At 57.5% G+C, this 21581-nt stretch overlaps 1 protein-coding gene across 3 annotated transcripts in view; it reads left to right on the top strand.

The window, feature by feature from the left end:
- The window catches only part of GSE1 (Gse1 coiled-coil protein), a 262796-nt gene that overhangs the window by 24712 nt on the left and 216503 nt on the right, over positions 1 to 21581 (top strand). The window contains exon 1 of one of the 3 annotated variants that reach the window (XM_077309979.1): positions 16017 to 16142. The exons of the other annotated variants lie outside the window; for them this stretch is intronic. The gene's annotated coding sequence lies outside the window, so the exon portion shown is untranslated. Of the gene's footprint in view, positions 1 to 16016; positions 16143 to 21581 lie in introns of those variants that run through there. 3 annotated transcript variants of the gene reach the window in all.

Below are 21581 nucleotides of genomic sequence, written 5' to 3'. Positions count from 1 at the left end.
TCACGATTTCCAGGAGCGAGACTAGGGGATGAAAGCAGATTCCCTGCCTCAAATGTATCTGTGCCCCGAGGAACGCAGCCCTTTATCTTTTCCTTAACTCCCCTTTGACTCCTCCCCTCCTTTCCCAATCCAGGCCAGAGCATTTGTCTTGTGGGTGTATGCATGCTGGGGAAAGTACTTGGCACATGCTCAGGGGCACTCTCATTCCATGCAAAATTGATGTTTCCCAAAACGGAGCCTTGGGGAGGAAAGCGGATTCCCTTCCTCAACCGAAGCAACCCCCTCCCCTCCCCGTAACATCACCCAATTTGCGTCTTCCCTCCAAATGCAGGACTTCTTCCTTCATCCCTTGGATCCCCCCCCCTGAGCATTTGTGTCAGCTGTGAGCGCAGCAGAGGGCTGCCTGCCTCCCCCCCCCCCCCACCGCCAGCCTGGACTCGGTGCCTCCTCCTCCTCCTCCTCCTCCTCCTCCTCGTTGCGGTTCAAGGGAAGCGTCTTATTTGGAGGCCTTGGGGAAGAAGCTGGCAGTGGCGGGGGGCGGTGGGGGGGGGGGGATGGAGTCGGCCGGGGTTTTGTTCGGATGCTTATTTTTCACCACGTTTTTTTTTGCCGCTCTTGATGCTTCAAGAATTCAGGAAGCCGAGGCTCAGCGAGTGCCAAGTCGGAGCTGTGTGCCTGCCAAGTCCCAGCTTGTTTTCTCGTCTCGCTGGAGCCAGTAACTGACCTTATTAGCTTAGAGGGCAGCTGCTTTATTAATGCACATCTGGCGGAGGGGAGGCTGCATAGTCCTCGGATTGTCTTCCCGCTTGCGCCTAACTTTGCGTTACCTTGCAGGAATGCTGGGGGGGGCGGGGGGGGGGCTCGGGAGGGGAAAGCGAGGCTGGTGGGGGGGGTGAGTTGGGTGGGGGAGGGGGAGAGCGTGTGTGCCGATCCGAGGTTTTTCCTGGGTTTCCTCTGTGCTCTCATCCCCGGTCCCCTTTACAGCAGTACTGCTCTCGATCTGCGGTGCTATAACACTTTTACAGCTCACGGTTGCCAACTTTTCCCCCTGGCAAGGCACCCGGACTTTGAACGGCGGAGCGCCAAGGCAAGAGATCCAGCAGGTGAAGCCATGGTGGCCTTGGCAGAACTTCTGGCTTTCTCGCTTGTTTCTGGCTCCCCGAGGGGCTGCGTTAAGACGCACGATCTCCGCCACGGGTCGGGGAGAGAGGAGGAGAGCTCCTTTGGCCGCTGCGGTGCTGTTTTTCCACCAGAAAGATCGCGACGGTTTATGCACGTGGTCGGGGAGGGTGGCGGAAGGCCGAGCCCTCTTTCCCCACGGGGGTTGTGGCACTGCCACGGGGGGGGGGGGCGAGCGGATATAGGGCGCTGTATTTGGATGAATGTCCGGAAGGGTTTTAGTGGGGCTTCTAACTCGGACTGTTATAACCCGCCACGAGCCAGTTACGAGAGTGTCGAAACAATAGTCGAAACAATAAATAAATAAATATACAAATAAATAAAAACGTACTCAGCTGTGGGAGACGGTGAATTCTGCACTGTGCCCCTTGTCCTGAGCGCCCCGGGCTGGAGAGGCCGAGGGCTGAATGGGGCCTGCCTGGGGAGGAGGTGGCTGCTTTGCCCTTTTAGCCGCTGGCCCTCCCAGCCCGGCAGGACTTGAGCGTTTCAGAGGTTCTGCAGGGCCCGGGGCAGACAGAGGCCTTTCCCAGCTCTGCTGACGGAGACCTTGTGTGCAGGCGGTCTGGGAAGGGACCTTGTGCATGCGAGGAATGTGCTGTCCCGCTGCGCTGGGGTTCCTCCCAGGGAAAGACGCGCCGGGCCCTAGATGCTATGCGCGGCACTGAATGCATGACGGGCTGGAGGCAGCTGGGAATATCCGGCTGTTCACAGTGCGGGGCTTTCTCAGACTCTTCGGGGGACGCGGCCACCAGGGGAAGCTGAGCTGTGGGGGTGTCTTGGGAGTTTTTGTTGGCGGCAGGATTGGGGCCCCCGCTTGAATGTCTGGCCGTGAGAGGACTGTGCCCTTCCAGGTTTTTTAGGGCTGGGATAATATCCTGTTTGCAGGCTGTGGCGTTTATGGGGGGAGGGGTATTTAGTTGCCTGCAAGCAGCCAAGCAATGGGGCAGCTGCTGGTGACTGGGGTGCCAGCTTCCAGGTGAGGCCTGGGGATCTCCTGGAATTCCAGCTCCTCTTGAGACTACAGAGATCAGGTTCCCTAGAGAAAGCAGCCACCTTGGAGGGTGTATTCCAGGGGTAGTCAAGCTGCAGCCGTCCAGATGTCCATGGACTACAATTCCCATAAGCCCCTGCCAGCAAATGCTGGCAGGGGCTCATGGGTATTGTAGTCCATGGACATCTGGAGGGCCGCGGTTTGGCTACCCCTGGATTCTATGTCATTACACCCCGCTGAGCTTCTTCCCATCCCGAGATCCTGCCCTTCCCAGACTCCAATTCCAAATCTCCAGGAATTTTCCAGTCCAGAGCTAAAAAGCAGCCTGGGGGGTGTTGGTGTCCGGAGAAATGGGAAGAGAGTCCGTCTCCCTCCCCTTGGAGGGGCTGGTGCAGAATCATCACCCCTTCCCAGTTGCTCCGGACAGCCAGATCAAACACTTACTGTTTCCATCTTGGAGCTCCAGGTTGGCTGTTGAGTTTATTGGGTGTATTTTTATCCCACTTTTCTTCCTTCTGGAACTGCACGTGGCTTACACAGGATTCCTGAGCGCTCTCCTACTCAGGCACGGATGAGACACAGGCCTGCATAACGTCTGCGGCGTGGCTGGTGGCATCCTGAATCCCCTAATTATATTTCGGCCCAAGTCCACAAGTCGGCCAGGCACTATTTCTTATGGCCCTGAATGAATGTGCAAGCTTATGGGTTTCACCAAACACTTCAGCAAACAGAACGCGGCCCCATGACAAGAAACTTTTTTCTTTAATCATCTCTCCCTTCGGTCTGGAGGAGATTGTGTCTCCAGGTGCAGAGCCCCAGACGGGAAAACAGGCCGGTTTCCTAGAGGGAAAACACTTTATTCGCCTTGGCTTGTTTGGGAACCTTTTCTTGGCTCTCCTTCCCGTGTTTCTGAAATGCAAAACATTTTACAGGACAGGCTTGCTCAGGTCACGGAGTACCGGCCTTGGCTGAATTTGCTGGTTTCTTTGGCTGCATCCCCTTTTTTTGTTTGGGTTTATTTATTTTCCCCCTTCTTGGAGAAGCTAAAAACAAAACAGAAAACATCTCCCTCTGACATTAAATAGATCTCGCAAGAGCATTCAGGTGCATGTGTGTGCAGGGGTCGTGATGGTCAGGATGGTTTTACAGGTTTGTTGCCCGGAAGCATCTCCTGGGGATTGCAAGGCACACAGGAAACTGCCTTATACAAAGTCAGATCCTTGGTCCATCCAAGTCAGTATTGTCTACTCAGACAGGCAGCCACTCTCTGAGGTCTTGGACAAAGGTCCGGTGTGACCTTGGGCTAGTCACAGTCCTGATCGAGCTGTTCCCTCAGAGCTCTCTCAGCCCCTCCTACCTCACAGGGTGTCTGTTGGAAGGAGAGAAAGGGAAGGCAACTGGTAGCTGCTTTGAGACTCTTTAGGGTAGTGAAAAAGGGGTTTAAAAAAGGCACTGGGGGGGGGGCGTGCTGATCTCCCAGATCCTACTCCATCAGTATTAACCGCTCCACCAGTCTGGCCACGCAGTCCTGGACTTTCCTTCTGCAGTGGAGGCTGCTTTGGAGGTGCACTTTGGGCATGACTTCCTTGCTGAGCTCCCTCCCTTCCTCCCCCCTCCCCCCCCCTTTCTCCAGGAATTTCCCAATCTGGAGTTGGTAAGCTTGACTGGAAGGTGAGGACCATTGGTACAATTTGGAAGATGAGTGTTTGAGTGGGAGGGGGACAGTCCCTACGAGGAAGAGCGCAAAGCAAGACTGTGAGTGTGCAGAGGGGGCTCTCTGGGTGCCGTCCCTTCCCCTTCCTCCTCCTGCTGGGCTCCTTGCCTGTCTCTTTGTTGTGGCGGAGCGTGGCCCAGGGAGGCAGGCAAGCAAAGGAATGTGAGGAGCCTTTCTCCGGAGCGCAGACCTTCTCCCTGTCAGCAAAGAACGGAGAGCAGCTGGCTCGGGTTTCAACAAAATTCCAGTCTCCTCTGCTCCCCCTCTGCCTCCCTAATAGCCCCCCACTCCGCCCCACGTCCCGTCCGGGCTCAGAGCTGCTGAAATGGTTTCTCTCGGAGGTCGCAAGTCCAGGGAAAAGGTTCCTCCTCCGTTCTTCCCCGGGGAGAACGTGGATTTTTGCGGGGAGAGGCCCCTTCATGTGGGCGCCCCCCTTTTGGCCCTGGCGTTCCGTGTTGGCAGGAGACGATTAACAGGGAGCCTTTCGAACCCTGCAGAAACCGCTGGGGTCAGATGGTGGCCAGAGCCCGATGCGGCGATATGCGCAGAGGTGGGAGTGAGGCTGGGAAGGGGAAGAGACGGTCTCATGTTTGCAATTATTCAGGCCGCAGAACTGGCTTCTGTTACTGCAGAATGCGGACTTTAAAAAGAGAAAAGACTGTGGAGGATGGCCACTGCCACGGTTTTAAATCGCCGTCCTTGGCAGGCCCCGAGAACTGGTGCTTGGTGGCTTTGTTGGACTGTATGGTCTTTGGGGCAGAGCTCTGCCTTTCCGGGTGTTGGCCTGGGTGACCCTTGTGCTTCTGCAGAGCCAGCGTGGTGTAATGGTGGAGAGTGCCAGGGGAGGATCTAGATCAGGGGTAGTCAAACTGTGGCCCTCCAGAGGTCCATGGACTACAATCCCCATGAGCCCCTGCCAGCATTGGCAGGGACTCATGGGACTTGTAGTCCATGGACCTCTGGAGTGCTGCAGTTTGACTACCCCTGATCTAGAGGCTGGGGTTGAATCCCCAGGTGTGCCATGGAATCTCCCTGGCTGTTCTTCAGCCGGTCACACCTCTCAGCCTTGCCTACCCCACAGGGTTACTGTGAGGATGAAATGGTGGAAAAGAGAGGTAGGTTTAGCCAAGAGAGAGAGGGGTTGTCCAGTATGATTCATGACTAGGAATTTGTACCCGGTTCTTGCTCGGCTTACTCCTAACCTCTAACCACAGCATCACACTGGCTTCCAAGCTGGAAGTCGGGCCAGCGTGGTGTCGTGATTAAGAGCAGCAGCCTCAGATCTGGAGAGCCGGGTTCAGTTCCCCACTCCTCCTTCACATGCAGCCAGCTGGGTGACCTTGGTCCAGGTCCAGTTCTCTCAGAGCTCTCTGAGCCCCACCTACCTCGCAGGGTGACTGTTGTGGGAAGAGGAAGGGAAGGCCACTTTGAGACTCTTTTGGGTGGTTGGATCGACAAAATCATTTTATTTCTGACATGAAAGTCGCCTTCCTCTTCAATCCACTTAGTCAGCTTGGGATGGGGGGGGGGGTGGCGGCTGAGTATTGGGTTTGTTGTATTGGATCAGTGGAAGGGTTAACATTGCCCCCACCATCTCCACAATGAAAATGGTCCCTTCCCCTCCCTGTTTGAAGCCCAGTGTGTGTGTGTGTGTGTGTGTGGGGGGGGGGGGAGACAGGTGCATGGGACTTACCAGTCCTCTCCCCCCTTTGGTCACCTGGGGAGTCCAAGGGCCCCCTTGCTAATTGGGGAACAGCAGGGGGGGGAGGAGTTAAACATCTAGCAGGCCATGAGAAAAAGCAGGCAAAATATTTCAACGGGACATAAAAAAAACAAAAAACTGGCGAGGGAGGAAGAGAAAAAGAGAGAAGAGGAATTCTGGGAGATTCATTTGAGCATGGAAATGTTGACAGGAACGGGCAAGAACACCCATAAAAGCAGTGTAAAAATATGAGAGTAGCAATAAAAAGCAAAAAAACAAAACTTGAGCACAGCCAGTCAGACAGATAAAAGTCTCTCCCCCCCCCCCATAAAAGTCCTAGCACCAACTTAGTTTCATGTTAGATTAGTCAACAAAGGCAAGGATCCCAAGGGCGGAAGGCGATTTTGGGAGGGCTCAGGAGAATAAAAGCATTTCTTTCCTGCCTGGAACCTAAAAGACAGATTTGGTACCAGTCCGGTTTCAGGGGTGTCTGGCTGGCTGCTTCCTTGGGGCTCCCTGCAGAGCTTCCACTGGGGGCTGGAACTCTGAAATGGGGGGAAGGGGACCGCCGAGGGCAAACCCCTCTTCTGAAAAGTTGTGTGAAGTCACATCTTCTGTGGGGGGGGGGGGGCGGCTCTTAAGCAAGGGCTGAGCCCTCAAAACTGCCCGAGGGTCCAGTTAGCCGGGTGCACAACTTTCTAAGGTTTCCGTTGGAGATGCAATGGATTTGGAACTAGCCCCACATGCATGCAAAGGATTTCTTCCTGTCCCTTATTTGCTTTATTTCAATCCCACCTTTCCCCCACAGGGGGACTCAGAGCAGCTTCCATCATTCGTTTTGTCCTCACAGCAGCCCTGTGAGGTAGGCCAGGCTAAGCGTGTGTGCCTGGCCCAAGGTCACCCTGCAGGCTTCCACGGCAGGAATGGCAGGGGTCTGCCACTCTAGACCACGACAGCCGGCTAGCTCTCAGTCTGCTAGGGCCACCGTGGGATGGTGGTCCCAGCTGCCTGGAGACCCCTGATTTACCTCCCCTCTCCCTTTTTGGTCCAGGGCTCTGAGTGGGAGATGTTTGCACAGCTCTGGCCATTTCTCCAGGAGGCCTGTGGTCAGGATCTTTCCTCGGTGTCTTCCCAGATGCCCACTGTCCAAGCTTGTGGAATGACTTGTGATTTGCACCTGGTGGGCCAAAGCGTCCTGCTGGCTGTGAATGGGCCGAATTGGGCAAGTCCAACCTTGTTTTAAAAACAGGATCGATTGGCGCAAGGGTTCCAGAGGAGTTTCCTAGATCTGGAGCCCGGGGGAACAAATTTGTGGTGCCTTCAAGACGAAATACATTTTCGTCTCCATGTGCGCTTTTGAGAACTTGCAGCCTGCTAGGAGAATCCTCTTCCTAAGAAGCCTTGTTCCTCTCGAAGGTGCCGCAAGATTCCTTGGTTTTCCTCCCTGCGGCCGCAGTTCTCTGGGCCTGACGCTAGAGAGTGCTGGGGGGCTTCCGTGATGCTGATCTCTACGAAGACGCCATGCGGGGTTATTTTCCGCCCGCTCTTTGGCCACGCCTCCTCTTCCTTTCCACTGTGAAAAAAATCTTGTTTTGTTCCTACCACAGAAGTCTCCCCCCTGGCTGCCCCAGCCCTTGGAAATCCGGCCTCCCCTCGGCGTGGAGGAATGCCAGGCAAACTGACTACAGCGAGCTCCATGTAAATCACCAGGGGGGAAAAGGCCTTTCCGTATATGTTCCTGGGCCAAAACCCTGGGCTTTTATGGCTCACCAGAGACATTATTAGCAGATGTTTCAGCCGTGATGTATATTGCCCTGCTGCCTAATTGCCACGACTGTTTCTCTCCTCCGTTCCCAGCTGCCTGCAAGAGAACAGGATCTAAAGCATCTTTAAAAAAAAAATTTTTTTTTTTTGCAAGCTTGGAAGCGGCTAAGTCTCCCCCGCTGGGCTTCCCCTGCCCGTCTCCCGTAGACCCTTGCTGCCTGCCAGGAGAGCCCGGCGGAGTCGCACAAGGAAGGCTCATGTGTCTCCTGCCAAAGGGTGGCAGCTTTAAATTAGATTCACCTTTTAATGCCGGAGTAATCCGATTTGCACTGCTCCCGGGCAGAGCGTGGGCAGCCACTGTACCCGGGCGAGCGGGGTGCAGGACTCTGTTGGATTCTGTGCGGGGAAGGTAAAGGGGAGAAGAGGGGCCTCTGGAGAATTGCCAGTGAAGGCAGGGCAGGACAGGGAGGGTGCTTTTGGGCGGTGGGGCTGGGTGGGGGGAACGGAGCGGCGAAGGGCCCAGAGGGGGCCTGTGAATCAGGCTGCCAGTTTTCCAGCTCACCCATGCCGTGGGACTGGCAGCCACATCTGCAGACCGTGCCAGAGGTGGGCAAACTGTGTCAACAAGGATGCTTGCTCCAGATTGGGGAATGGCTCGCTCGCTGATTTCCACACGGTCCAGGTTTTGGGGGTAGACAGGTGGGGGGCTTTGGGGGCTCGGCCAGGAGCCAGCCTTGCAATACGTCATTTGGTTGCACCAATTCCCTCTTGGCTCTTGACTTAGCGGTGTCCCAATACCCTGCATGGCCAGATAGAGTCCAAACCTCTGGCAGAGACGGGACTGGGGGGAGGGAATCAGGGTGGGGAGCAGACCTCTCTCCCGTTCCCCGCCTCGCCCTCCCTCCTGCTCCCGGCCCCTCCCGTGTGCGCATCTGCGCCCTAATCAGCCGTTAACGATGATACAGTAAGTGGAAGCCGGCAGTCCCCGGGGACCTGGCATGATTTATGTAATTGGTCTCGAAGGAGACAAGAGGATCTAATATTTACATGCCAGGATTAGTCCCCCGGGAACTCTGTCAGAGTTGCCAGCTCAGGCTCCCAACCCCCCTCGCCCCCAAAACCTGGACGGTTGCGAGATTTTTTAGTGCATGGAGATTGCGATGCGGGAACAGCGGCTGTGGGGTGCCCGGCTTCCTGTGGGGCTGGGGGGGGGAATGCTCGGGGGGGGGGGGAGTTTGCTCCCCCCTCCAAAGCCCTTGTTCTGTGTGCGAACCGAGCTTGTTTGTACTCCAAGCAGGATCCTGGCCGTCTTGTCCTCCTCACAGGATTTGGTTTAGCAGAGACAGCCCAGGCAGCCTGGATCCCGTCAGATCTCGGAAGCTAAGCCCTCGGCTAGTATTTGGATAGGAGACCTCCAAGGAGTTGGGTGGCAGTTCTTCCAAGGGGGTCATGATGTGGAGACAAACCATGGCAGAACACCTCCCAACATCCCTTGCCTGGCTGCCGGACAGTGCCTGGATTTCCTGGCTGCATTAGGCACCCTGATACGATAAATGAGTAAAATGAATATTTGCAGGGAGCTGGGCGCACAGGGGGAGGCCAGAGACACCCAGCCACCCTTCTAGGCTGCGAGGGGCACCCGGAGGCAGGATATGCATTTGGCCTCAACCAGAGCCAGGTCTTTCTCGGCCTGATGGAACTTTCTGAGTTCTGCAGGGCCTGTCCACTTCCCAAAAGACTTGGTGGGCACCCAAAACGGTGTCAGTGAGCACCTTGCCTAAGGGTGCCATTCGGGGATCCTTGCCTTAAATGCCTAGAGCCTCCCCCCCCAAAGCAGACCAAGCCGAGCAACAGAGCTCCCCCTGCTGGCTACCTGTTATAACAGCAGACACCTCCAAACAAACTCTAGGGTGTCTCAAAACAAAAACCCACGTGGTATACTTGAAATAAAAATAAATTCATGTTTTGAGTTTTGCTTTGGATCAGTGCAGCTACTGACAGCCCCCTCCTGTTTTATGGTTCTCTTGTTTGTTTGTTGTAATGGCTTTTCTTCTTTAAAGGGTTGCACATGTCGCCCGACTGTGATGTTCCAGGAGAAACGCCAAACCGGTTGCAGTCGGCCAGGCTGATCCAAAGCAGATCCAAAAGCAACGGCCGCAAAAGACCTCTTATTAAGAGCGGCCTCAGAGGACTCCCAAAGGCTGTGGGCGTTCAAGTGCTACGGAATTCCACTGCAGATTGTTTGCAAGTAGGGCCAGCCTGTACTAGCCATTGTTGAAAGGTATACTTCTGATATGCAATTGTTTCTCCCCCCTGCCTCTAAAAATTGCCTTTGTTTTAGGGATGTGCTCTTGGGCATGGGTCGGCCACCCCGGCGATCACCGAAGGCAGAGGCAGCATATAGGAGGCCAGCGCCATGGCGCAGAGAGAAGGGGCAGTGGCAGCAGAGGTGCTGGGAGATTCCCCAGGTGGCCTACCTAGAAATCTCCCCCTCCCCCCCCCACAGGAAGAAGGCAGATGGACCCAGGCTGGGCCTGGGTGTGAGGGAGGGCAGAGCCCTTTGGGGGATGTTTGAGCCCTGCAAAAGAAGGGACTGGTTTCCTAGGGCAAGGGGCAGCTAGAAAGGACCCGGCCCAAGTGGAGAGGCTGGGGTCGTGTTTCCAAGGGCCACAGAGCAGCAAGGACCGGTGTGCCAAGCAGTAATTCTGTCGCTCAGGCTTTGCTCATTTCTCCCACCACAGTGGCTGTGAGTCGGGAGTCAGTGGAGTTCAGAGCATGCCTCGCCCTTCCCGATCGTGTTTCCACAGCTTGCGCCTCCCTTCCCACATTGGGTGCTTGGGAGCAAATGTTCCAGACCGGAAGGACTCGCGTGGCCTCTGAACTCCAGCCTCTGCCTTTGTGTGTGCCTGAAAGGGCCGTGTCGGATGCAGGACTGACCTTGGAGGCAGCTGTCCTGCACAGCTCCTCCACAGGAGGGCAGGAGGGAGACAGGAATGTCCAAGCCGGCCCTTCCGACTTCTCTTTGCAGGTTTGACCCAGACCTCCTGAGGTTGGTTGACGGGCGACTGTTAAGCAGAGCTAGGGATTTCTGCGTCCTGCTGCCAGAGAACCCATGAGGTCCCTTCCAACTCTGTTATTCTATGATTCTATGAACAGCAGCTTCATGTGTGTTCCCCAGAAGCACAAACTGGGGGGAGGGACAGTGGCTTAGGAGCAGAACATCTGCTTGGCATGCAGAAGGTCCCAGGTTTGGTCCCTGGAAGCATCTCCAGTTACAAGGGAGGGGATGGGGGGGGGATGGGAAAGACCTCTGCCTGAGACCCTGGGGAGTGGCTGCCAGCTAATCAAGGGCCACGTGCCTTTGGGAGGCATGAAGGTGGTTTTTAAAAGTCTTTGGAGGAATAGTCATGCACCGATCTAGGCTTTCTATTTATGACAACAGGCTCGAATGGAGCGCTGCAGGCAGAGCTCGGCTGGATCCGTCCCTGAATGAACAGGCCCCCGAGAGCAGAACTCTTCCCTCGTACAGGAGGCAAAATGTAGTGTGTAACAAGCCCCCCCTCCCACCGCTCCCTTGTGCGGCCGTGTGTGGGGACACACAGACACGCTGTTCTGCCAAGCCTTCCCCAGCCAGCCAGCCAGCCAGCCAGCCAAGATCCTGCTGGAGGAAAAGACCCTACCTGCGGCTGCGTCTGGCGGCTGAGCTGGGGCCAGGGAATAGACGGGGCTCGTAAAAGTGGCGGCCAGCTGCCAGGTTTCAGTTTGGAGCGGAACGGACCTGTGGAGCCCTCGGCCTCCCTGCCCTCGCCTCGGCCTGCCGGGTCCCTGGAGCAGCGTCAGTTTTCGGCTGGCGCCGGGGCTGCTGATACGCGCTTCCTCTGTCCGCAGGGGGCGGCACCCGGGCAGGGGGGGCGGGGCGGCCCCCTCGGGGCTGTGCCAGGGAAAAGTTTCCTGCCCGCCTGCCTGGTTCAGTGCCCAAACGCTCTTCCCCTGCCTATATCTGAGCGGCTTCTGTTGGCAAGCAAGAAGGCCTGGATGTGCCGTGGGTCTCAAAAGTGAAAATGTGAAAAGTCATGTCTGGGGGCAGAAGTGCCATCGTGGGAGCTGGCTTAAGGCGACCCCGCAGGGTTCTCAAGCCAAGGGATGGTCACCGGTGGTTTGTCGTGGTCCCTCCTCCTGCTGACCTGAGATGTGAACGCAGGTTCAAATCCCCCCTCTGCCCCCAGGGCAGCTTGGGCCAGATATGGACTCAGAGCGCAGCCTGCCTTACAGGGGCGTTGTGAGGACAAAACGGAGAAGAACCCTTTGGTGGGTTCTCACTGGGAAGATAAATAAGCCTGGTTTCGACTTAAAACCTGCAGGGCCTGGAATTGGGTGGGAGGCAGACTCCCCCTCCCCTCGGCCAGGCCTTCTGGGGGAGGGGGAGTGGATGGTGTCTCGGCTGGGGTCAGCCCATGCTCGACTCCCTGACCTCTGCCCCAGCGTCCAGTTGGAAGGGCCGTCCTGTCACGGCCTCCCCCAGGGCACTTTTGTTGATGGAGACGCCACCCCGCCAGCTGCCCCACACATTCCTGAGTTGCTATGGGAACCCCGGCCTGTCAACAGAGGGGCTGGCTTTGCAAAGCTGGGGGCTGGAGGGAGGCTGAGCTCTCTCCTCCGCAGAAGAGCAAGGCCTGCAGCGGAGAACTGGGCCAGCGGCAGCTGCCTTCTCTCCACTGGGGTCTGGATTGAAGGGGATGGTCTTCGTGGGCCTGGGAGGGTGGGGGGGGGGGCGGTGCCTGGCATTTTGCATTAGGCCAGGGATGGGAACAGGCATGGTTGTTGGGCTTTCCAGCAGGGCATGGTGCATGGAAGGGCTGAAGCATGCCAGGGTCCCCCACTGGCCACTGGGCACCCCACCTGGAGGGTCCGGGGTCTTTTCCCAGGTCCTCTCTGCGCACTTGGCCGTGATTGTCTCCTTGACGTTTCATGAGCAGCTGGCAACTGGAAATAATAAAAAAAAAATTCTTAATGGCATAACATGTCAGGATATAAAAATCTGCAATTGGAACCAAACTGGTTTCCCAGACTGAATCCTGTGCATTTTTTATTCATTCGTAGCATTCCTGTTGGAGCCAGCATGGTTAACAGCGGCAGCCTTTAAGCTGATTCCCCACTTCTCCTCTTCCATGTGCAGCCAGCTGGGTGACCTTGGCCCAGTCCCAGTTCTCTCAGAGCTCTCTCAGCTTCACCAACCTCACAGGGTGTCTGTGGTGGGGGAGAGTAAGGGAAGGCAGTGGGAAGCTCCTTTGAGACTCCTTTGGGTAGTAAAAAAGAACGAGGAACTGTTTGGGCACCTGGGAACCTCTCCATTTGGCCTGCGCACGAGTGGGTGGAAAGGTGTTTGGGGTGGCATTTTTCCCCTTCAGCTTTGGATAGCCCTGTGCTCCCCCCTCCCCGCTTTGGACAGAGAATTTCAGAGGGTTCGAGTCCAGCAGTACCTTTCAGATAAGCAGGATCTTTTGGAATATGAGCTGGGGAGGGGGGGGGGCTTGGCCTCTAGGGCATCACAGGATATAAACGTACTGTTTTTGATTCTTTTATCCCCTGCCTTCCTGGGAAGGTCGGCTGCTTTGGAGCATGGACTCTATGGTAGTCTCCAGGTTTTCCCCAACCCGGAGCTGGCAACCGTAAGCGACTCGCACCCACCCAGCTGGGCCAAGGAGCCTGGAGTCTCCAGAGGGTCCTTTCTGACCTGGCTGGCATTTGCCCTCCCCTCCCTCCGGCACATCTCTCCGGACTTCATGGAAGCCCCCCTTCCTCCCCGGCTGGCTTCCCTCTTTGCAGACACTCCCTAATCCCCTCTTTTTGCTGCTTCTCTCTCTCTCTCTTTTTTTTTTGGGGGGGGGGATATGTGCAGGGCTGGCAGGAACAGCTGCTTCGGTGTCCCCCCCCTCCCTCCGCTCAGTAAACAGTGCCTCGGTGTTGACCTAGCAGCCATCTCGCCATGCAGAGAAATCGCCGGCATTTGCATGCGGCTCCCTCTCTTGAACTCGGGCGCTGTGCATCTGCTCTGTGACTCACCCCCGGCTGTCATTGGCTGGGCCAGACAATTAAAACAGGCACCCCCCCCAGGCAGCCCCCGCTGCCAGCCCTGGGGCCTGCGGTTGGGACAGAGATTAATGGGCGCATTTGTTTGGTGGGGAGGACAATGCGCAGGCGAGGGCCGGTTGGAAGCGTGTTTGCCCACCAATCCTCTCACCACTGCCTTTGTGTGGTTGCCTCTCTCTCTCTCTCTCTCTCTCTCTTAAAGGGTTCTGGAAGGGCCTTGAATAGAAGCAGCAGGACAAACAGCCTTTGCATTTCAAAAGGTGCTGGTTGGGCAGTGTGTGTGAAGGGTTTTTTTTTTCTTTTTTCCCTTTTTTTGCATTTTGGTTTCCTTCCCTGCCTGGGTCCTGCTCAGGTTTCCCCTGGCATCTGCTTGTGCCCAGGCGGTGCCCGTAAGGCTGGGATCGAGGGGTGGGGGCAAGAGATGCCGCTCTGGTTGCCTCGTTCTTAAGAGGGGAGCGTTTTGGGCAGAAGGCATGCCGAGGAAGGAGAGGAGAGCCTGAGGTTTAGGGCCCTGTCAGCTCCATGGAGCAGCAGAGGGTAAATCCTGGGCCACCCAGGAGACTGTTGGCCTGGCCTGGAGAAGCTGCCCACATGGAGGCCGAGTGCAGAGACCTACAAGAGAGTCTGGCTCAGACTGCGCATGGCTGTGCTGCTCGTTGCTGGCCCTGTCGGCTCCGCAGCCTGCGATGCTCTCTTCCAGGTAGCGCAAAGTACGTGTTGAAGAGCCTCTCCTTTGGATGGGATCAGCTTGCCTCTGGGGCAAGGGTGCTTCAGAGCCCTGCAGTGAGGAGTCCTTCCTCTAGGCACGGAGCTGGACATGGTTGCTGCTCTGTAACCGCAGAGGGGAGCGTTCTTGCAGCACGTCCCCACGGTGGTGTAGCCTTTGTTGGATGTGAATCTTTTCTCTCCCCCCACGTGTTTGCAGCCTCTGCAGACGTGCCTGGTGGGCGTGGTGGGCAGTGGGAAACAGGAGCTGTTGTGGCAGCCACCCGCCGGCCCTCCAGCTCCGAGGCCTCACATTTAGGACGAGCATCTGCTTCTGTGCTGGGGAAGGAGGGAAGGAAGGGGGGTGCTGCTTGGCAGCTTTCTCCTTGTGTGGGTCCCCCTCTGTTTCCTCCCCAGCTCTGTTTCCTCCCCATCCCTCCAAGCAGGGCTCTTGCCGGAGACCAGACTCTTTGCCCTCCAGGATCCAGCCCCAGCAGCCTCTCTTACGCGTAAGGCCCTAGTCCGGCTCACCCAGTGGACGCTTGACTCATGCAGATAGGCCTGAGCAGTATGAAAAACTTCCTTTCACAACCCTGGCTTTGGAGGGCGAGATTCAGCGTTATCAGATCTGACCGGCTGTTGCTGCTTCCTCTTCCACGTAGCAACTGCTCATCAATTTAAACATTTATACTCTGCCTTCCCTTTGGCTCAAAGTGGCTTACAAGCAATTATTAAAACGCATTGGAAGCAAGCTGAAATCCGAACTAGTACCTGACAAAGGGACTTTGACTCTTGAAAGTTTCTACTCCGAAAATCTTATTGGTTTCCGAGGTGCTCCTGGGCTTGACTCTAATCTGAGTTCTGTAACTGAGCCAATGACAAAAAATTAGATTGCCTTCCCTTCCTCTCCCCTGTGAGGTAGGTGGGGCTGAGAGAGCTCTGAGAGAACTGTGACTGGCTCAAGGTCACCCAGCTGGGTGCATGTGGAGGAGGAGTGGGGAAGCCAATCTGGCTGTCTGGATTAGCGTCTGCTGCAGGGCATGCAAATGCCCATGCAGGACACCCGGGCATTCCCTGGGTGGAGAACTGTGCAGAGTGTGCCTGGGGGGCAGGGCTTGTGCAGGGTTCGAGAATGTGCCCTGGGCCTTGCACGGCTCCATGGATGCTGTGAGCGGAGCTGCCTTATCCTAAGCCAGACATTGCCTGCTCAGACTGGCAGCCGCCCTCCAGGGTCTTTCCCATCCCCTGCTGCCTGGTCCTCTTAGCTGGAGATGCCGGGGATTGAACCGGGGACGGCCTGCCTGCCCAGCAGAGGCTCGGGCCGCACTAAGCGGCTTTCTCCTGAATTAGTCCCTGCTGTTGTCTACCGCGACTGGCAGCCGCTCTGCAGGGGCTCTCGGGCACGGGTCTCCCCGGGGGCTGAGCCGGGCCTCGTGCAGGCCAAGCAGGTGTCTGCCCCCGCCGCGCTGTGCCCGGTGCCCGACAGGTGGGTCCTCCAGCCACGCCGCCCTCCGGGAGGGGGGGACCCAAGCGGCGCTCCCGCCCACCCACCCCCCCTGCCCGGAGCGCTGGGGCCGGCTTCGGGGGCGGGCAGGCGAGGCCTCATTAATTACCTAATCTCCCCTTTATGTTTAATTTACAGGCTGCGCTGGGCCCGGCCATATGCCGCCTTTGTTGCCGGCTCGCCTCTGATTTGCTTCGGCCGCAGCCCCCCCCGCGCCCCCCCGCAGGAAATCCCCTCCCCGCCCGCCCCCCGCCCCCGCGCCTGGCCGGCCGTCCCGATTGCAGCGCCGCCGCCGCCGCCGCCGCCGCCGCCTCCCCCGCGCCCTGCCCGCCGCGCGACGAGAAGGGGCTCCGCAGCCGGCAGGGAGGGAGGGAGCGCTGCCCTCCCCTCCCCGCCCCGGCGCCGGCTCGCCCACCCCAGTGCGCCCGCCGCCCGCCCCAGGAGACTGTTTGGCCGGGCGCTGTTCCTCAGCACCCTCTGCGCGCTCTGCCAGGTAGGTGCCAAGCGGGGGGGGGGGGGCACTCTTCGCCCCACTGCCCGGAGGTCTGGAGGAAGGGGGGGGGAGTCTGGCCCTAGGCAGGCAGTTCGGAGCCTCCCAGAGGGTTTCTCTGGACGGGTATGTCTCTTGCTGGTGGGGAGGGGCAGGGGGGGCCCTTGTAAGGTGCGTCTCCCACCCACCCAAAACTTGTCGCTGAATCTCCTCCTCCCAACCTCCCTCCCTCCTTGGTGCATTTTGTTTGGTCTTCACTTTAGCAATGTTTCTCCCCACCAATCTTTTGGCTGTGCGACTGGAAGGGGGGTTTGGCTCCCCCTCTGGGGTTTACCTTCTGCGCCTTCCTTTGATGATCTGTGGGCGAAAGAGAGACAGGTGTAGAGGAAGTGCTTTCTCCCCCCCCCCCCCCCCACCGAAACCCATTCAGGTCCCCAGCAGCCTCTTTCAGGAGTTTGCTGAATTCAAGTCCTTTCCTGTAATTTTGGGGGGTGGGTGAGAAGAGAAGACGGCCGCAGTCGACCCCCTTCTTGACTCCCCAGTCCTTGGGAAATGGTTGCACTTCCTCCGGCCGTCCTCCCGATTGTGGAACATACTTCAGATGTGCGCACAGAGCATGGGGAGGGGGGAACGGGACTGTAAACTTTCTGGAGAGCCATGGAGCACCACCGGAGAGCTCCTTGAGTGTTGTTCTCTCTCTCTCTCTCTCTCTCTCTCACACACACACACACAACCTGCTGTGTTTGACTGTGCAGTTGCTTCTCCCTTGAGCCCCAAGGGTGGTTTCCAGCCCCCCCCCCCACTGAAGTGGGAAAGTCCGGTCTTGCAGGGTGGCTGAAATCCCCTTGAATTTGGGATGGATCGTGAAACCCCCAGGGACTGGCCTGGCCCACCCTGAGCCGCCCTGCTGCCGGGGATTCTCCGTGTCTGCATCCCCCCACCCCCACCCCCACCCCCACCCCCACCCTCTACGCCTGGCTTGAGAGGGGACTGAAGGCTGTTTGTGGGAGATAATCCTTTGCTCTGAGAGAGGCATTTCTGCCGCGTGCTTCAGAGGGAGCGGATCAGGCCCTGCTGCCTCCGCCTTTCCCATGTCGCTCGGTCTGTGCGGGTTGTGTGCCTTTTACCTGAGTGCAGCGCTTTTCCCAAACAGCTTGGAGGACTCACCGCTTTCCTTCAGGCAAACAGAAAGTTTTGCAGGTGGGCAGATCCCTGGGCCGTTGCCTGAGGGGCGAAAGGGACTCGGAGGGGTGGGTGTCTGTGTGTTCGAAAGGGGGGGGGCTCCATCCTCCCCCCTGGACGATGCCGTATTTGGGGTCTGTGTGCACAAGCTGTGTGGGGCCTCCAGTAGCAGCAGCCTGGCTGGATGCTCTGTGTGGTGCCACCGGGGCCTTCCCAAGTCTTGCCGTCTCCCTCCTTCTCCGAAGCCTACAGGCAGGGTGCAGAGATGATAGATTCCTTTTGCTCATCCTCAGCGTTCTTGGTACTCGGAGGTAGACTGTCTCTGAACATGGAGGTTCCATTTCACCAAACTGGCTAATAGTCATCAACACACACATCTTGTTCCACGAATCTGGCACCTGCCGACACCTTTTCTGAAGATCCCGCGTGTTTTTAGGAAGTGGGCCAGGTCAGGCCAGGTTGGGCTTTTGCCTGGCTGGCCATTGTAGATTTTATCGGCTGTTGCTTTGACCACAGCTGCTGCTACAGCACAAGGATCTTCGTTGTGCGACTGAAGGTAGCTGTGGCAGCCACTTTGTGGTTGGCTCCGCCTCCTGTGGTGGCCATTTTGTGGTGGCCATTTTGTGGCTGAGCGCACAGTGCTGAATCAAAGCTTCAAAGGTGCCCAAAAGCTCAAAAATGTCAGAGCCCCTGGTCTAAAGCTGCCTTAAATTGGGGCACAGCGGCATGGCAGGAACTTGTGTGCATTTGTGAGTGTGTGTGCAGTATGGCTGCTTGTATTTGGCTGTCACCCGCTGATACTTTCCTTTTGCCTCTTCATGCTTGGGATGAGGTAAGGAGTCTGGATACGTCGCCTTTTCTGCAGAACCTGCCTCAATAGGCCGGTTGTTTTCGAAAGAGGAAATGGCTGTATTTTGGAGGGGGAATTTAACGTTTTGGGCCCGGAGCCCACCTCTGCTGGTGACTTTAGGCGGGTCGCTGGTCTCCACCTCACTCGGCGGTTTCTAGCCGGGTCTCAGTGTTAGTCTAACGGCCGCAAAATGAGGCCGAGTGCTGGACCCGCTCCAAGACGAACACCGTTTGATTCTAGCAGAAGATCTCCGGACTGCAGCTCTTCCCTTCTGGGGCTTGGGAAGAAGTGGGCCCAGACGTTTATCCAGGAAGAAAGTGCTGCTAGTCCTCAAGGGCCTTGGCCTGCCTGGTCCGGGCCAGCCCAATCTCATCGGAACTTGGAAGCTAAGCAGGGCTGGCCCTGGTTAATATTTGAAAGGGAGACCATCAGGCAGGCCCAGGGTCCGCACACAGAGGTAGGCCATGGCAAGCCTCCTCTGGCCGGGAGACCTCTCCAGGGTTGCTGGCAACCACTATAACAGCCAAATGTTTAACGTGTCCCCAGGCCAAATAGTGCACTTCTAGGCCTCTTCAAAACTGGCTTTTGCTGCTTGAAATGACCATATTCACTCACAATCGGTCGCTGGAGTGGATTGAAAGGGTTTTATTCAGCAAGTGGGGAAGCCCAGGGCATTGCTGCGAGGAGTGGTCAGTTAAGGGTCTCTTCCAGGCAGGGCCTGAATGCAGCTGCCCTTTCCCTCTGTTGTACCTCCCCTGTAGCCCAAGGTATACTCCTCCTTCACTTGGAGGCTCCATTCAGTCATCATGGCTGATGGGAAGGGCCTCTTGGGGTGGAGCGGCTAGGAGGCGCTTGGGACTGACCTGCCCGAGGGTTGGTGCGGCAGGGTCAGTGTCATTTGTCCGAGGCAGGGGCTGCAGGCGGGGCTGACCCTCAGCAAACAGGACCTTGTTGCCGGGATTCCCAGGAGGCGATGCGCACCCCTGCACTTAGTGCGCCACAGTGTGAGGCGCATCAGCGTGTCGGGACGGCGCTGATGTGGCATGCGCGGCTCCAGCGCAGCCGTTTTGGCTTCCTCCGTGTCCGTGGGCGGACTGCCCTGGGTGGCAGAGGTGCCCTTCCCGTTCTCCGCTTCCCATAGGACGCCACGGGGTTTGCCGGCTGCTGAGAGCTCTTTGAGGCTGGGCCAAGGCGGCCGCTTGGCGGGCTCTTGGTTCCCCCCTCCTCCGGCTTCCTGTGAGCTGTCAGCTTTGCAGGCCTCGGCGGGGCAGGAGGCTGGCTTGGCTGCTGCGGCCCGAAGCTCTGCCAAGCCCTTGGAGCTGGCAGGCCACATCTGAGGGGAGAGGCTTCGCCACAGTGGGGATGGAGTCAGTGGAACCGCAGTGGCAGCAACGGAGGAGGCCACCCCAGGCCTTTCCCACTGGCCGGGCCATGGGTGGGGGGCGGTCTGTCTTCCCCTCTGCGTGGAGAAGGCCGGCCCAGCCGAACCCCTCATTCCTCTGACCTGCAGGGCCACTCCCCTCTACCCCTGGGATGGCGCATCCACACAGTGGGCTCCTCCTGGTGGCTTTGCCTGTGTGAGGAGGAGAAGAGAGGGGCCGCCGGGCCCTTGCTCGTGCAGTGGGCCGAGTGCTTCTGGCTCTATCTGGTTTGCCCCTGGAGCTGGGGCAGGGCTTTGTCGTGGCCTTTCCGGGCGTGATCTTCGGAGCCGGTCCCCCCTGCAGCACCGGCCGGGCCCTGAATGGAGCAGATTGTTTGGCTGGCCCGAGCGAGCCAAGTGGGAGAGGCTGGGGTTTCTCTCACGGTGTGTGGCTCCGGGGCCATCCTGGCGTCTGTGAAGCTGGCCTCCTGAGCTGCTTGGCTTCTTCCCGGGTCTTTGCCTGCTTCTTGCTGGCTCCCTGTGCGAGGAGAGGGCAGCATTTCTGGGCAGGACCTCACAAGCTAGAGGCCTTTCGACTGGGGAGGAGGAGGAGGAGGAGGAGGAGGTGGCCGGCAGCCCTCCAGAGGAGCAGCCGAAAGGGGACAGGGGTTTTGCGGTCTGAGCACTAGCAGAACATGGGCGCATCACCAAGCCAGGGGATATGTTTTAAGGATGAGCACAGATCTCTTTGAGGGACGTAGTCAGAGAGGGGATCCCTCAGGTTCACTGGGCCCAGATCATGTATCGCCTTGAAGGTAATTAGCAAGACCTTAAGCCTGATCCAGAATTTGACTTGGCGGAGGTGGTAGAAGGCCAGCCGTGCTGCTCTTGTGATCTGGGCCTCCATCGAGAGGGCAGCATCCAGGATCACGCCCAGGTTCCAGCATTTGGCAGTCCATGACATCACAGCAGCTAAGCCAATCACAGCGCAAGCAGCTTTTGACATCTCCGTTGCTGGCCAAGCCAGTTTTGATACCGACAGCAGACCCGCCCGGTGGAACATGCTCATTATTATCCCTCTGCAGAGCACCAAACAGTTTATTCGAATTTGACAGCTTGGCACTCTAATGACCCTATGGCGATGCTTTCCGATTCCAGGCTTAGATGCGTCCTTTTTAGCTTTGGCGTTCTCTCCTGCCATGTTAAGTTGTGTTCAGCTCTGCGGAAGTCAACAGGCGAGCTCTGAGCTGAGAATTCTTTCCACCCCTCATCGCTCCCCGTTCCCTCCCCTGCCCAATCCGTATCCTTCCTTCCCTCCAGAAAATCCATCCCTCGAAACAGACCCATTAATGCTCAATGGTGTATCCTACCTGCATGCTTTTTAAGCGCTTAATGGGCTGTGCAGGTAATGACACGCCGCTTTCCTCGCAAGTAACCTTGGCGTACAGTTTCTGGGTTCTGTCTTGGAACAGGAGTTGGCTGCAGCTCCCAGCCAAGCCTTCCTCTCCTTCGGCCCCTGTTGCTTGTGTGCATCCCAAGGTTCATGCTGGCCGAAGGAATGAGAAATCGACCCTGAAAAACCTGGTGAGGGTGCCAGAGGAGAGCAGGAGCACAAAGGGTGAGCGGCAACGCCGGCCAAAGAGCTGGTAGCAACGAGATGGCAGGGGTCTCAGCCCCGATGCAGCAGTTTTGCATGGAGGGGCTCTGCGGCGTTGGCCTAGAAGTATGGGGTTTTATACCCCACTTTGTCTGAAGGAGTCTCAAAGCGACTTCCAATCGCCTTCCCTGCCTCTCCCCACAACAGACACCCTGTGAGGCAGGTGGGGCTAAGAGAACTGCTCTTTGAGAACAGAACTACCAGGACTCTGATGAGCCCAAGGTCACCCAGCGGGCTGCACGTGGAGGAGGAGCGGGGAATCAAACTTGGCTTCCCCAATTAGAAGCCGTTGCTCTTAACCACTCTTAGGGAGGCTCTGTGCCCCCTTGCATGGACACCCTCCTCGGAATCCCATGTGGGGGGGGGGGAGAAGCGCTTGGAGAGAATTAGGAA

The sequence above is a fragment of the Paroedura picta genome, chromosome 14, assembly GCF_049243985.1.
Source record: "Paroedura picta isolate Pp20150507F chromosome 14, Ppicta_v3.0, whole genome shotgun sequence".
Taxonomy (NCBI): domain Eukaryota; kingdom Metazoa; phylum Chordata; class Lepidosauria; order Squamata; family Gekkonidae; genus Paroedura; species Paroedura picta.
This window is presented reverse-complemented; position numbering and strand designations above follow the sequence as displayed.